The sequence below is a fragment of the Physcomitrium patens genome, chromosome 14 (assembly GCF_059467195.1).
Source record: "Physcomitrium patens ecotype Gransden chromosome 14, ASM5946719v1, whole genome shotgun sequence".
NCBI lineage: Eukaryota > Viridiplantae > Streptophyta > Bryopsida > Funariales > Funariaceae > Physcomitrium > Physcomitrium patens.
In genome coordinates, this window is record NC_143423.1 from 7,249,465 (window position 1) to 7,265,273 (window position 15,809).

Consider the following 15,809-nt stretch of genomic DNA (forward strand, 5'->3'; position numbering starts at 1 on the left):
ATTAATATTGAATATTCTAAGATATTTTGGAAAGTACACTAGTCTACTACAGTGACATAAGAAGTAGAAGAGAAAAAAAACAAAGCAATTTTTGGACTTTCATAGTAGAAAAATAATGTCAACATAATAGTTGGGGTTTAATTGTTAGTTCTTAGGTTAAAAATATGTATTAAGTAAATATATATATATATATATATATATATATATATTGTAAGATAAAAAAAGATTTTATCATGTGATATGCTCACAAAAGATTTGACATGTAATACCAACCAGGTCATATAGTATAAAAGAAAGAAAAAATGATATTACAATTATCTGAATATATAATATTTAAAGATTAAAGAATACATATTCTATAAAATTTTAGTTGAATGTTTTATACAAAAAACTTCTCACAAGATCAACATGCACTTGAACTCTTCATTTTTTTTAAATCTTTCGTCATCTTTTAGATAGTTTAAGCAAAAGTTCACCAATTCAAAAAGTAATCTGCTAAAAGGCCACTGTATTTAAACAAATATGGAAGTCTGAAAAACTGTTGAAAACTTTGACTTAAACTTTTTAGAGAATATTTTCTAATTACTTATACATATTATTTGATATTATGAAATGAATTTTATACAAAAGAAACATAAAATATTACTACTTAATTTCTTATTTATTATCACCAAAAATATTAAATTTGGCACTTCAAATGTTTTTTAGAAAATAAAAGAAAGATATTAAACAAAGTATTCTAATCTATAATAGAGTGTCAAAAAGATAATTTTAGCGCTCGTTTTTTTATACTTACAATTGATGTTTTAATATTGATTCAAGTTCAAAAAATATATAGAATTATATAATTTATTAAATAAGAATTTTTAATTTAAATCCTGTTTTTAACAAAATACATATAGTTGGTATTATCTAAGAACATTTTACTTTTAATATATTAATTTTTATATCTCTTAATTTTTTTTAATCTAAAATTTGTACGTTTAGTTTTATTGAGGTGATATTATATTTAATTGAGATAGTATTAATATTTGATTATAGAATTAATAATATTACTATTATCTTAACATATAAAAGATATCAATAAATCTTTTTACTATGATCAACAAGACATTTTATTTATTATATTTTTTCAGGGAAATATCAAAAGAGATAAATAATTAGAATTTTCTTATTTTTTTCTGTAAAGCGTGTATTTTAAATTATTCATGTTTTAAAGGTATAATTTTTTGAAATTTTATATGGTATGTAACTTTTATTTCTGTCTAATTTATCTACTGATTTAATTTTTTATATAACCATTGTAGAAATATATATATATATATATATATATATATATATAAATAAATAAATAAGTAGCACTATACTTGATTTTTTGATTAAATGTTGAAAAATTAAAAAAATAAAATTGAATCCAGACTAAAATATAATAAAATACAAAGGACTTATTATTAAATTATTTTTTGATAAGAAAAATATAAATTTTCTATTAAATAAATTTATTTTTAAGAGATTTGAAGGTCGAAAATTCATATTTTTATTAGAACTTACAATATAATTATTTCATTTTATTTCTTGACAATTTTAAATCAATATCTCAGGATGTCTTTTAATTCGAAAAATATATCAAAAAAACTAATCTTTAGAATGATGCATCAATACTAAACACCACTCTAATTTTTTTGTAATATGTAGCTATTATATTGAAATAAAGGATAAAAAATTCTTCTTCGTAATATTGGGCTAATATATTTATACAAGACACTTTTACCTTATATCTTAAGAAAATCCAGTTATACCACACAACCATCAAAAAACTTTTACTAGACTTATACTTATTGTGCCTAATAGAATATGTAATACTATATGCAATAACAATCCATAAGTCAACAACCCTTAGTCTCTATTTTTGCTATGTCATGCAAGAGAGGAAAATTTTAAAATCGACATGCTCACAGCATTACATGTTTTCTTACAATATAAACTTTACAATATGATTTTTTAAAAAGAAAATAAAAATTTAAAAAATGAAATAATTTAGATGTTTTCATTTTTTTTTTCACCATTATAATTCATGAAAAAATCTATATTTCATAATTATTCTTTTGAAAAATTCTAACAATAAAAATTATTTAATTACAACAATATCTTCATTAACAAGTTGTAGGAAAATAGCTTTTCCAATAAAAACAAATTGCAACGTGTTTGACAACTTAATCTAAAAAATTATATGGTGAGTTTATAAAATTTAAATTTTTTTAAAACATCTTTTAATTTTTTTAAAATGAATTAAATCTATTTTTTTCTATTCAATGTTTTTATATGGTGTTAAAGATTTTTTGATTTTTATATTATTTCATTGTTGATAGTTTTTAATATTAATATTTTTATAATTTTTAAAGAATTATGAAAATTTATTATTAATTAAACATCATCTGATCTTTAAAATTTAAAACTATTTCTACTTATGTTCTTTTACTAAAAAGTCTTTGCTCCAAATTACTAGAGTAACTTCAAACAAAAATTATTTTTCTATTTTTGGATCTAAAGAAATACTTTTGGTCTTTTGGTTAATTTCTTTTAAATTTGTGTTTCACATTTGCAAAAAACATTTATGTTCAAGATTGAAAAAATAAAAAGAATAACATTTCTCTCATGACATAAGATAGTTGAATAAATCTATAATTTTGTATATATCATTTTTTAATTATGTAAGTTTTAATAATACAAAAAATTTATTTTAAAGATAGCAATAATTAAAATCTATACATCATTAGTAGTATAACTTTCTTTAAAATCAATGATAAAACTTTGTTAAATATCTTCTAAAATTTTATAGTACAAGATAAAAACACATTTAAGTAACAAAAAAAAATGCCATCAAATAGGTTAAAGTAAAGATTTTTTAGAAATAGTATACAAAAAATAAAATTACTTTTATAACTACAATTTAACCAATTTTTTTTGTTTACTTTAAGTTATTAAAAACTAATGTATCTATTCTTTACCTAAGAGATATCAAGAAATTCTTAAATAAATTTATTCAACTAATTTTTTAATTTTTTAATTTTTTTCTTACTATTAAAATAATAGATAGAGAAAACCAATGTATATGATATTCTATTGAAATATTACAAATAATGATTACAAAAGACTAAAAGAATCAATTTAAGATCTATTTATATAATTTTTTTGTCAAAAACACTTTAAGATATCAGATTATGTTTTATTTATTTAATATCATTACATTGGTATATATTTTATTATTATTTATGATAAAAATAAAAGTAAAAATTTTATTAGTCACCTACACCTTGCAAAAACATCTGTTTTTTGTAACTTGGCTATTAGAGAAAATGACCCTAGTTTTTTAAATACATATTATTTTATGCATAATAACATTTAGATAAGATCCAGAAGTAAGTGTTCTACACAAATAATTATTAAAAATATTAATTAATTAATTAAAGTTGATCACTAATTTTTTTTTCCTATTTCTACCACAATCTTTCAACCACTTAATATACTTAGTTATTTTTTTATTACAATTATTTATTCTATTCATATGTCTAATATTATTTCTTAAATTTAGTCCAACTAAGACTTACTTTTTTTTAATAACATTTGCAAAACATTTAGGTGGTATGGGATAAATTGCAAGTTATGGTGGCAATTGCAAAAACTATAATAGAATTAGTAATATCCTATATTTTATGCTGATATATATATATATATATATATATATATATATATTACTAATATAGTACTTCAAAATTGAATAATTATTACATAAAATTATAAAATCATCAAATAATATATTTCAAATATATTATTTTGAATATAATTAATTTTTTAAATACATATTTACTTGTTATTCGAGGCATTTTGCATATAATATAAGAAAGATTCTTTTATTCTGGAACATTAATATTAATTTTATTGTTTGCATTAAATACAAATTTGATTGCTATTCTACTATTGAAATAAAACCTTTAATTAAAATTTTAACATCAAACTTGTAATTTAACCATTTAAGTTAATAAACCTTCAAGATGATTTTCTTTAAAGATCTGCTAAACTTTATAATTGAAATGTGATTATATTACTTAAAACTAATAAAATTATCTTAAAAAAATATTTTATTTCAGCAAAGATGTTATTAAGTGAATGATTACTAGATATTACTAAATGGATGTTTTAAAAGTAAATATAATATTCTATGAAATATAATTACAAAATAAATATGGAAAATATTTAAATCAACTTGTGCTAGAAAAAATATATTTTACAAATAGTTGTTATATAATATTAACTTATAAATGTGCTTTGATAGCTTAATTTTTATAAAATTGATTTATATTCAACACCTTTTAATGCTTCTTTATTATAATACTATATAAAATTAAGATTAAACATATTTTTTGATTTAAAATTTTTTATATTCTTCTAATTATCCATTAATGAATTATCTTATCTTAGATCTAGTTTATCCAACCTTTCCAACTTCAAGACAAAACAACTCCAAACTTTGAAAATTTTAGCAAATTTCAACAAATATAAAATTAAAATTTCTAAATCTAAAAAAATTCCAAGAAAATTCTAGAAAATCTTATATCATAAATATATCATAAAAAATTTAATTAAATCTACAAGTATACTATTATTTTATGTGGCATTTGTATTTTTAAGCATGAATATTTTACATAAAATAATAGTATATTTATAGAATAGTCTACTAAATTGATAATACTAAATTGATAATACTAAATAACTATAAAATCATAATAAATTTTAATACTTTAATTAAATCTATAACAATCTTAAATTCTAATAATTATTATAATAAAAAATTATAAAATCTAATATCAAAAATGCTCCAATAAATTCTAGAGCTAAACATAATGACTAATCTAAAAAAATCATAATAATAAGTAAATAAAAAAAGAACAACAAAATTTAAAAAATTATATCAACTTACCAACTCTCACACAATATATGAAAAATTTGTTGTTTCTCTCCTCTTTGTTGGATTCATCAACTTATTTAGTATTATTAATTTAGTACCAAAGAGCTTTAACTTTAGAATCTTCCTTCACTCCAACAGTTCTTCGAGTCTCAAATATCTTTAGCTTGTTAAATCCAAAGTTTAAGCAAATTTAACAATCTAAAATTTTATGGCAATCCAACAAGTAAGCTATGAGAACTACTATGCCAAATATAGATGATTCAAAGCACCCAAATTCAACATTTCTTGAATCATTGCCAAAAATTTGTTTCACCTTTGATTTTGATGATTCTAAGTTTATTAGAAAGCTAACATCAATTGGCACAAACAAAAGATATTTCATCTCAAATTTCACTAATCCAAGTGATTGATTAAGTAAAAACTTAAGGCTTACTATAAATAAATCAACTCGTAGCCAATGGCATACTCTAATTATATAAGATACTTGTATATAAATCCTATTGAGATTGTGAAGAATAACTAATGACGTTTACATTAACAGCTTAGAAGGTAGTAAATTCACTCAATAATTTATAATATTCAAATTACAATATACAACATGTGCAATGTATGGATTCAATTTTGATCCAATGAGTACATCCATAATACTACTAGAATCAAATATGTTAGAGATTTCAAACAACAAAAGAACCACCAATAATGTTCTTGATAAGATCTCAAAAATTCTTAAGCTCCTATTCACTCCTTCATTAGCAAGTACCATTTTTTCAATTAAAACCAATAAGATATTTTCTTTGTTTTAATACACATGTATCCACAATCATTGGTATTTTACCAATAAAAATGTTCTTTAATGTCTACCAATACATGTCAAAGACAAGAACTTGATAAAAATAAATAAACAAGTGAAACTTTTCTCAAAGAAAGATAAAAAAAATAGAAATAACTAAGTATGTATATTAAGAAAGAAACTGGAATAGCTATTGCCAAAAGACAAGAAAACTAGAGATCCTTGAAACTAGACTATAAGTAAGAAAGGAGTTGAAAAGAATGAAGAAGGATTCACTCTTGCCTCTGTATATACTATCTATCTATGAGCTACATGGCAACATTCTATAGGACCTCCAAAAACGTGTTGATTTTATACAACACATATTTTAACTTGCAAGGCAAGTTTTCTATGTGGACGCAACATAGTTAGCTTGTTCCGCAAGCTACCAATATGTGTGGCACATGGTTAATTTGACCAAGTTTCTAACCTACCAATCAAGTATAAATACATGTAAAGTCAAAGTAGCATCTATGAAGCTTCTAGGAAGCTTTTCTAAAAGATATTATAGAAGTAACTTACTTTTACCTATTTTTACTTACTTCTACCTATTTATACATGTTATTGTTGGCTTACATGCATATGTCCAAGACATTAGTCCCCCTTGTAGGAGACGAGTTCCACGAGGAGCAGTAATCACATGTTGAAGAAGTCTAAGATGTGGCGAATTATATTTGCCACATACTTTGATCTTTGTTCTCTTCTAAGATGATTGATAGGGCCTCTCAACCATCGATAGTGTCCCATACCAAGGCAAGAAGATCACCCAGTTATTTGATCGTTGTTAAGGCCTTCATAACTTTCTTCAAATTAAGCATTTGGAACACTGTCAAGAGTTGTTTCTACGTCTAGTAAAAACACCAAACATTGGGAGTCTCTTCCAAGGTCATGATACCAAATGTGTTGTATCTCTCCATCTATTCGAGGAAGAACATGTCGTTCTTGAGAATCTTCATCTCAATTATATCTTCTTGAAGGTTGTGACAATCGTAATGTCTTATCTAACAGGTCACCAAACAAAGGATCTTTAGTCGAACCCACTAGTTGTTGGTTCTCCATCTCCTTAGCATCACAAGTACAAAGAAGCTACAAACAAGGATTGAAAGTAGAATGTTATCTTGCCTAGGTCTTGTTTCATTTATAAAGAAGGTTTTCATCTTGATTTTGATGGATGTTGTCAATACAAAGCCTCCACCGCCTTTGTTGTATTTATAAGATTTTTTGCTGGCTCTCATGTATATTCACTAATATCATATCCGTGCCAATGGACAAAATATTCCAATTTATTTTGGCACCGCCTTGAATTTAAAACTTCTTCCGCTTTGAATTCTTCATTATTGTCCATTTCTATAGGAAGAGGTGGAGCTTGTCTTCTTCTTAGTATGTCCACTGTCTTGTATGGTTTAAGAAGAGACATGTGGAATACTAGATAGATTTTCATTAACTCCGGTAGGTGTAAACGATATGCAACTGGATTGATTTGTGTAGAAATAGGAAATGGTCTAAGTCTACGATAGTCCAACTTGTCACAAGGACTAATGGTCTTGATATTACGACAAAGTAACCATACCTTGTCACCCGCATGGAATAGTGGTTGTTCCTTTCGATAGACAACTGCATTGATCTTTTATTGTTCTTAAACTTTTTTTTAATTGCGCCTTCATTGTTGCATGTAGTTCTGACAAATAATTTGCCAAATCTTCTGCTGCAGGATTATCAGCTTTTGAAAAGTCAAAAGTATCAAGTCATGGATGATAATCATAATTGGCAAAGAAAGGTGTTTGTTTTGTAGAAGAATGTACCATGTTATTATAAGTAAAATTTGCCAATGGTAAAAGAGTTGTCCAATCATCTTATTGGTAGTTGATGGTACATCTTAAATATTGCTCCAAAACTTGATAAATACACTTTGTTTATCCATTATTTCTATATCTTCACTTCCTCCCAATCTTGATGATCCTTGTCGTGGTAAATTGACTTGATGCATCGCAAGCATTAATTCCTTCAATTGCTCTTGCATTTGTGCCATTGCACTCTTCATTTCAGTAAGTTCTGTCATAATAACAGTTAGAAAAAAGAAGATTTCTAATATTGCTCATGACAAATAGAAGAGAAGACTTGAGAACAAAAAAAATACTAAGAACAGTATCAGTTTAGAAGAGAGTAATCAACAACTTCTAATATGTTTATGTCTTATCAAGAGAAAGGGGTAATCTACTCTTAAATAAGATTAAAAAAAGCTCTGATATTGTAAGTGTACTCTTGTCAATCTATCAAGGATAAGAGCTTGATAAAAATAAATAAACAAGTGAAACTTTTTTCAAAGAAAAATAAAAAAAATAGAAATAACTAAGTATGTATATTAAGAAAGAAACTGGAATGGCTATTGCCAAAAGATAAGAAAACTAGAGACCCTTGAAACTAGACTATAAGTAAGAAAGGAGTTGAAAAGAATGAAGAAGGATTCACTCTTGCCTCTATATATACTATCTACCTATGAGCTATGTGGCGACGTTCTATAGGACCTCCAAAAATGTGTTGATTTTACACAACACGTATCTTAACTTGCAAGGCAAGTTTTCTATGTGGACGCAACATAGTTAGCTTGTTCCGTAAGCTATCAACATGTGTGGCACATGGTTAATTTGTTGACCAAGTTTCTAATCTACCAATCAAGTATAAATGCATGTAAAGTCAAAGTATCATCTATGGAGCTTCTAGGAAGCTTTTCTAGAAGATATTATGAAATTAATCTATTTTTACCTACTTCTACCTATTCATATCACCTAGGTAACAATTACAGTAAATATATGTCTATGACAATAGATCTTAATACATTACTTTTTATGTGATGATTTGGCTTATTTATCAGTCATGGTCCATATGGATCTCACTCTTAGGCTTATAAAGACCACTACTATAGGTTCATCATACATTCAAACATTCAAAATCTCAAATGGATTCTCATTCTTCTTCTTGGTTTCCTTCCATAATACTATATTCTTCTCAAATTGGTTCATTAGTCTTAGAGTCCCTACTAATATTATTACAAAATATTTTTAACAACAAAGATAATTTTATAAAGAGTATATGATTATTGCTGAATATATTAGAGTTTATGGCATCAATATAGTTTGGACTAATTACAATACCTACTCTAAAAAATTGCTTCTCAACAAACAACTCACCTTATCAAGTGCTAAGATATGCACATTTTACAAAATAAGGAATATAGATGAGTAGTCTTTGGATGTCAGTGATCAATTCTACACCCTGCTTAATACAATGCTCCTATTGAGACATTGCATCATCACCTATAAGTAGACTTGACTCATCGTGGTAATCCTATGGATTATACCTTTGCTTGTTTGCTTGACTATTAAGCTTTTAAGTTGACACCAATACCATAACTAAAGGTTTTTCTTTCTTTGATAGTTTATAAATGCATCTTATGTAATACCAAAAGATTATAGAAAGCAATGACAAGGTAATCTATTCAAATCATGTCTATGTTGACAAGAAGAATATAGTTTGTCTACTCATAGATTAATTTATTTGTTAGGATTGTAACTTTATTTTATGAAATGTCTATTTTGAAATTTTACTAAGACCTTAAAAAGAAATTCTTATGAAGATTATTTTAAAATTAAAGATTATTTTGAAATTATAAAATTTAAGATGGATTTTTGGCTATAATATGAAAAAAATTATATAATTTTAATTTTACAATAAGGGATTTTATTAATAACATATAAAATAAACATTATAAAATTTTCTATTATTATTTTTACTAAAGTTAAGCCGGAATGATAATCTCAACTCTTAAAAAAAAAAAAATTGAAGTAAAAAATTGGTTGGTTTTTATGAATTAGAGGATTTTCTCTCAAAGAAGAAGAAGATAAAATATGACAAGAGTTGGTATTATGTAGATGGATATTTTATGCTATCTTGTGCAGATCCAATCTAATTTGGCAAGCTCGAGATGTGTGAGTGGGCAGGCACTATAATTCATCAACTATGATGAATGTTGCAAATGTGTAGAATAGTATTGAAACCCTTGGTTGATATATATATATATATATATATATATATATTTTCTTTTCTTTTCTTTTCTTCTGTTGTAATATTTTGGTAACAGGGTATTTAGTTTAAAATCAGTTTTTCTGACAGTACTGTGAAATGTTGGTAAGATTGCTTCTAAGCTTTTTCTAAAACTCCAACATTTAGAAAACATAAATCATCCTTATTGCAATTGGCTACATAAAAATTGTAATGTGACATAAAAAGCAGCTCCTTCCTGGAAGCTTTTACTTTTTGACAGTACTTTGTCGGTAAAAATAAAACCTTAAATAAATCATAGAATCTTGACAGACTTCGCTATGTCTGCATGACTTTACACAGTATTTATACACCGTGCGACCATGGAATAGTTATTTACAATCTTAATCACCTACTGCAGCATCGTCGTGAAGTTAAAAAAAAATGGCAAATAAACAAACATTTCAGGGTCGTCTTATTTTTTTGATTTGATTTGTTTTGTTTTCTATTGCAACACTTTGCACGTGAATCATTAATAGCGCCTTACGAATATTCCACGAATCCAACATTTCATTGAATATTTCGTCAACTGTTTTTTTACACTTAACAGAACTTTCATTACTTTAACTTCTCACCACACATTGTTCAGTATTCTGGTTTTATGGCGGTCACAAATATATTCAGTGATTTGTCTTCATTCTGTTTCAATACGATGTAATAGAACGTATGATGAAAAGTGAGCATCTAGTTAATCACTGTTGACAAGTAGGAAATCACAATTACATGCAGAACTCATTGAATTGTGGAAATTGAATCACATTTGTTGAAGCCCAAGGTGGAGTTCCATTGCGGTAGGAAAAATAGGGTTAGGGTTTCCGTAAATTGCTGAAGAAAAAATTAGAATTGAACCTCTATTCCAAGGTGTACATTGTGAAATGGCAACAACGTCGTTGCCGATATTCAAATGTGAATGAGACGGCGACAGAGCCTTGATGTAATTGAAGAAACGAAGCAGAAATGGGCTGATAAAGCAGAGTGCGGAGACTAGAATACTCCAATTAGGTTCCCCTGACCCTCTGCGTGCTGAAGGCCAACGAAGTCTTGCAGCTTCGGTAAACCAAACAGTGTCTGAGTCTGGATCCTAATTACGATCCATGCTGGATGTTTACTTTGATTTAATTTCAGATCTTATTACATACATAACAACATATATTGTTGCTATCTTCATTCTGTACAATTTGAATTCAGATTTTGAGTTTTTTGTGTAAGAAACAAGTTTGTCCTGGTATATTGTAACTCGGGATGTTAATGGGATATTTGAGTTATTGAACCGTAATATGCACTTATAAGCATGCATGCACTTCTCTGCGCTTAGCCGCGGTTTATTTATGGGCGTCAGTCCAAATCAGAAATCTTTTCCGGCGCTCTCTCAGGATACCCCTTGGCGTTTCTTCAACGCGGTGCCGCGGTAAGGGTGAGACGGGGTGTTGGCTTTTGCGTGACCTCTTCGGTTCCGGAAGTGGTGATCTTGTGCTGTTCCTCCTCGTTGTTGGTGTTGCTTCGTCGTGGGCATCTTGTGGTTGTCGAGCTCGTCGGTTCTTTGTCTCTCGATGCCGATCTGATGGTTGATTCTCTTCGCCGTCGGTTCTGCTTCAAGGTGCTGACCATGTTTCGTGTGGTGTTCCTCCCTTGCTGATCGTGTTCTTCTTGCTCTCTCGCTGATCCTCGCGTCGGCTCTCTGCTTTTTACCCGTGTATTCTGATATCCAGCGTCACCGTGGATTCCTCGTTGTCGTCGTTCTTATTCAAGTTGCGGAGCTTGTTCCGAGTTGCCGCTGCTTGTTCTCCTGGTCCTGTTAGTCTTTGACTCTGCTCCGAGCTGCTGGTGCTTGTTTTTTCCTCGTCTTCTGAGCTGCACTGTCACCCTCACTTCCTGGTCTCCCCTACATAGCAAACCGTTTTGCTCACGCTCTGCGCTCAGCTCCTATCGCTCCGGACCGTCCCAACTCGCATCGCTTCACCTTGTATTCGGGCAGAGACGCAACGTGGTGGGACAGCTAACAGAGGAGCAGTGGATCTCTAACTCGTGAATTTGAACATATCGATTGGAGATCTCAGTCTTGCCTTGACTGCAATCATCGCGAGTGTAACGGGATGTGCGCAGAAGATCGGTGGATCAAGATTGTGGAGTCTCTTATTCTCGCCGTCTTGGTACTCATTGCTGGAGGCCTAAGCGATCCGTTCAGTTGTCAAGTGGAACGACGAAAGCGTGCAGTGTCTTCGCTCACATCTTCACTGTTGACACTATATTCACAACATGGTGGTCGCCTTGAGATGATTTTAGAGTTATCATAGCTGAACTGACGCGAGTGCTGCCATGTCTGGGCGACCTTTCATCATGGAAGGTGTTGCTCTTTTTCATTGAGGTGTTGGCAGAATCGTGCAAGCGTAGGGAGGTGCAGGTTGCAGTGTGTGTGATCTGTGGCGCAATGAGAGCTCAGACAACGAATCAACTGGGGCAACTGACCAGTTAGAATTTGGCTGAATCAGGCGGAGCCTACCGAGTCGGAGCTTGAATTAGACTCAGAACCGGTTGTGCTCAACGAAAATTTGAGGATCAGCATCATGAAGGTGTTGCTGTGATTTTATCAATTCTCAGAAGGCAAGTGATTCGAGCGTTTAGCTTTTGAAGTCCATTCTGAATCTCTGCAAGTTTATGAGTTCATTGTGATGTAGGTTATAAGATGACTAAATAAATAAAATAGATAATTAAATGCATAATATGAAAGAATATAAATGAAAAGAATGTTTTGAATACAAACTACGCACAAATAAAGATTAGATAACAAATAAATAAATTAACACTTGTGAATAAATAAAATAATAAACAACAAAACAAAATAATAAGTAGGCAATTAAGTGCATGACATTAAAAAGCAAAAATTTTACAAACAAATTATACATAGATAAATTTAGATAAAGATAAAATAATAAAAAATAAAAATATTTAATATACAAAGATTCTAATTAATGAAAAGAGAAAAAATAAAAAATGACATCATATATGAAATCAACATAAATAGCCAAAATATTTAGTAATGTTAATATCCAAGACTAATTAGTAAAATATAAAGCATTAGAAAAAGTAGGAAATTCACCTAATTATAATGATAATGTGAATTATTACTAATTAAGATAAATCAAAATAACTAAGTCAACTTGAAAATGACTAAAATCAATTTATGTAACCTATAGCAATGGAAAAATAATTTATATAGTTAGATATATCTTTTAAGTAAATAAATTAATTAATTGAATAACTATATGATTAATTTAAAATGAATGATTAATAATGATACAATATTCATTAAACTTCACATTATGCTTTATTAATATGTCTTTGAAATATATCTTCAGATTCTCAAGCGCGGATTTAATTTTTTGATGCTAAGTCTTTAAAAAGATGGCATCAATGTCAATGGTTTGGTCAAAGGAGAGTGCAGAAGTACCCAAGTCTTTTCTTTTGGATGGTGGAATAAAGCCAAAGGGCATTGAACATGTACAATAATATCAAATGTACAAATCTTCAATGTTAAAAGAAATTACAAATAAATATTTGATAGATACTTGAAGTAATTCTTGAAATACTACATTAACTATGAACAACATTGATCCATTGTAAATATAGTTGTTACACCAAGTTTCTATTATGTAAGCTTTTTTTCAAGTTTTGTTTGTGCAGATCATTGATGGAGTCTACAAATTTAGTGAATCTTCTAAAGAAGTTGCAATGACAGTTGAAATTGTGTTCATTCATGGATTACAAATATTTGATTATAAAAATACATATTGAAAAACTTGGATGGCTGGAAAAGATTGTAATGAATTATGTTGGCCAATGAAATAGTTAGCAGAAGACTTTCCTAAGGCTTGGATATGGTCCCTTTCTTATGATTCCTCAGCGTGGAAGAAAAGTGATAGAGGAAATATAGATGGCTATGTAGTAGTAGAGACTCTAGTACAAGAGATGGTTGAACATGTTCACATAGATCAACAAAGACATCCTATTATATTTGTTTGTCATTGTCTTGGAGGTTTGATGGCAAAACAAATAGTTTTATTTGCTCATAACCAACTTGGGAAGAATCCAAAGTATGTTAATTTTCTTGAAAGCATAAAAGGATTCTTATATTACTCTACACCTCATGATGGCTCATTTCTAGTTAATCATATGAAGTATATTCCAAATATGGAAAAGATGGAAAAGGTGGTTGCATCTTTGGAGGTTATTAATGATGATATTGGTCGTTTAAATGCATCTTTTGAATACATTGAAAGAGAGAATTATCCCAACAAATGGAATCATTTTTGTATTGGAGAAGCACATGAGACTGCAATACCACATGTAAGTATATAGTGAAAGCACTTTTGGTGCTTTTACATCTAAGTATTGGAATTTGTGGTTAAAGTAATGCTTAACCATTGTGAAATAAAAAAAACATTAGCTTCCAATTTTGTAAAAAAATTATTTGTGCTTGAAGTAACTTTTAACAATTAGTCTTACTTTTTTGTTGGATTTTCTTTTTTTTTTGTTATTATTGTAGACAAAGTTTTAAAAGAAGATTGTTGAAGAAGCTTCTGCACGACATGGATATAAGTTTATTCTTGCTCCAACTGATCACTTTGAGATATGCAAGCCAAGAAATAAGACTTGTATTAGTTACCTTTGTTTGACTAATCTCATTAAAGAAGTTACAAATGATTTTATTGAAAGTTGTGCCAATGTTTTAAAACTTCCAAGTATATTAGTACAAGTTGAAGACAAATTACAAGAAGTATGGAAGATGATGGAAGCACACTCTATTGTTGGATTGGTTGGAATGGGAGGCATTGGAAAGACAACATTATGTAAGTACCTATATAATTATGAGAAAAGAAACAATCATATAAGACATCAATTTGAAAAGTTTACTCAAGGTATTTATAAGATGGAACTATTGAATGAAGTTGAAGCTTTAAGATTATTTTTATTTTATACTTTCCAAGGAGCTAATGACAACAAGTGCAAACAACTTAATGATCAAGTAAAGGCTATTATCAAGGCATGTGGTGCATTGCCTTTGAGTCTTGAAGTAATTGGACAATACTTGAAGAAATATAATTTGAAAGATATTGATGAACGAAAGGAGATATGGAAAGAGGCATTGAAAAGATTGGAAGAAGCAAAGCCTTTTGACGGATATAATGATGATGAGATGTTATGGAAAAGGTTAAGAATTAGCTATGATAATCTAGCTATGGATGAAAAAAGTATATTTTTAGATTTTGCTTATATCATATGCGAATTATATAAAAGTAAGGGATTAAGGATCTCTAAGGATTGGCTAGCACGAATTTGGAATTCAACTATTAGGATTGAAAATCTTGAAAATATGTCTCTTATCAAATGGAATGATAAAGTAAATGGTTACATGATGCATGATCAATTACGGGACATGGATCGAGCAATTGAAAGAGAAAAGCCAAATCTAAGTTGAATATGGAAGAAAGAAGATTGTCTAGAAGTTTTAGAATAAGACATTGTAAGCAATTTGTTTTAATGTTTAAAACAGATGCATTTATAAGAATACTATTAAAAGTGATTAGATTTGATATGATAAAGAATATACTTTTATTAACTAATTTGATTATTAATGTGACAATAGTTATATAAATGAGGATTGTTTGACCAAAATGTGTGGTTTTGTAGAGTAATACAATTATAGAAGGCTTATTATTATTTAAAATTAGAAAATTAGAGTTTTGTCAATATCAAAAGCATGCAAAAAGATATTATGAAACAAAGCAAGTAAACTACTTCACAAAATTAAAGTTGTTGGATTTGACAAAGAGTGATTTACAAGTTATTAACCATTATATGCATTTCAATTCCAATAAGTTGGTATGGCTTTGTTTGAATGAAACAAAAATTACAAAT

The 15,809-nt window shown here is 28.2% G+C and overlaps 1 long non-coding RNA gene across 1 annotated transcript; it reads left to right on the top strand.

Annotated features, from left to right (window-relative positions):
* The first annotated feature begins 11,307 nt into the window (after positions 1-11,307).
* LOC112291942 (uncharacterized) lies at positions 11,308-15,602 on the top strand. The gene is made up of 3 exons (XR_012218843.2): positions 11,308-12,494; positions 13,250-14,237; positions 14,437-15,602. It is a non-coding gene; the product is annotated as an uncharacterized LOC112291942 (long non-coding RNA).
* The last annotated feature ends 207 nt before the right edge of the window (positions 15,603-15,809 follow it).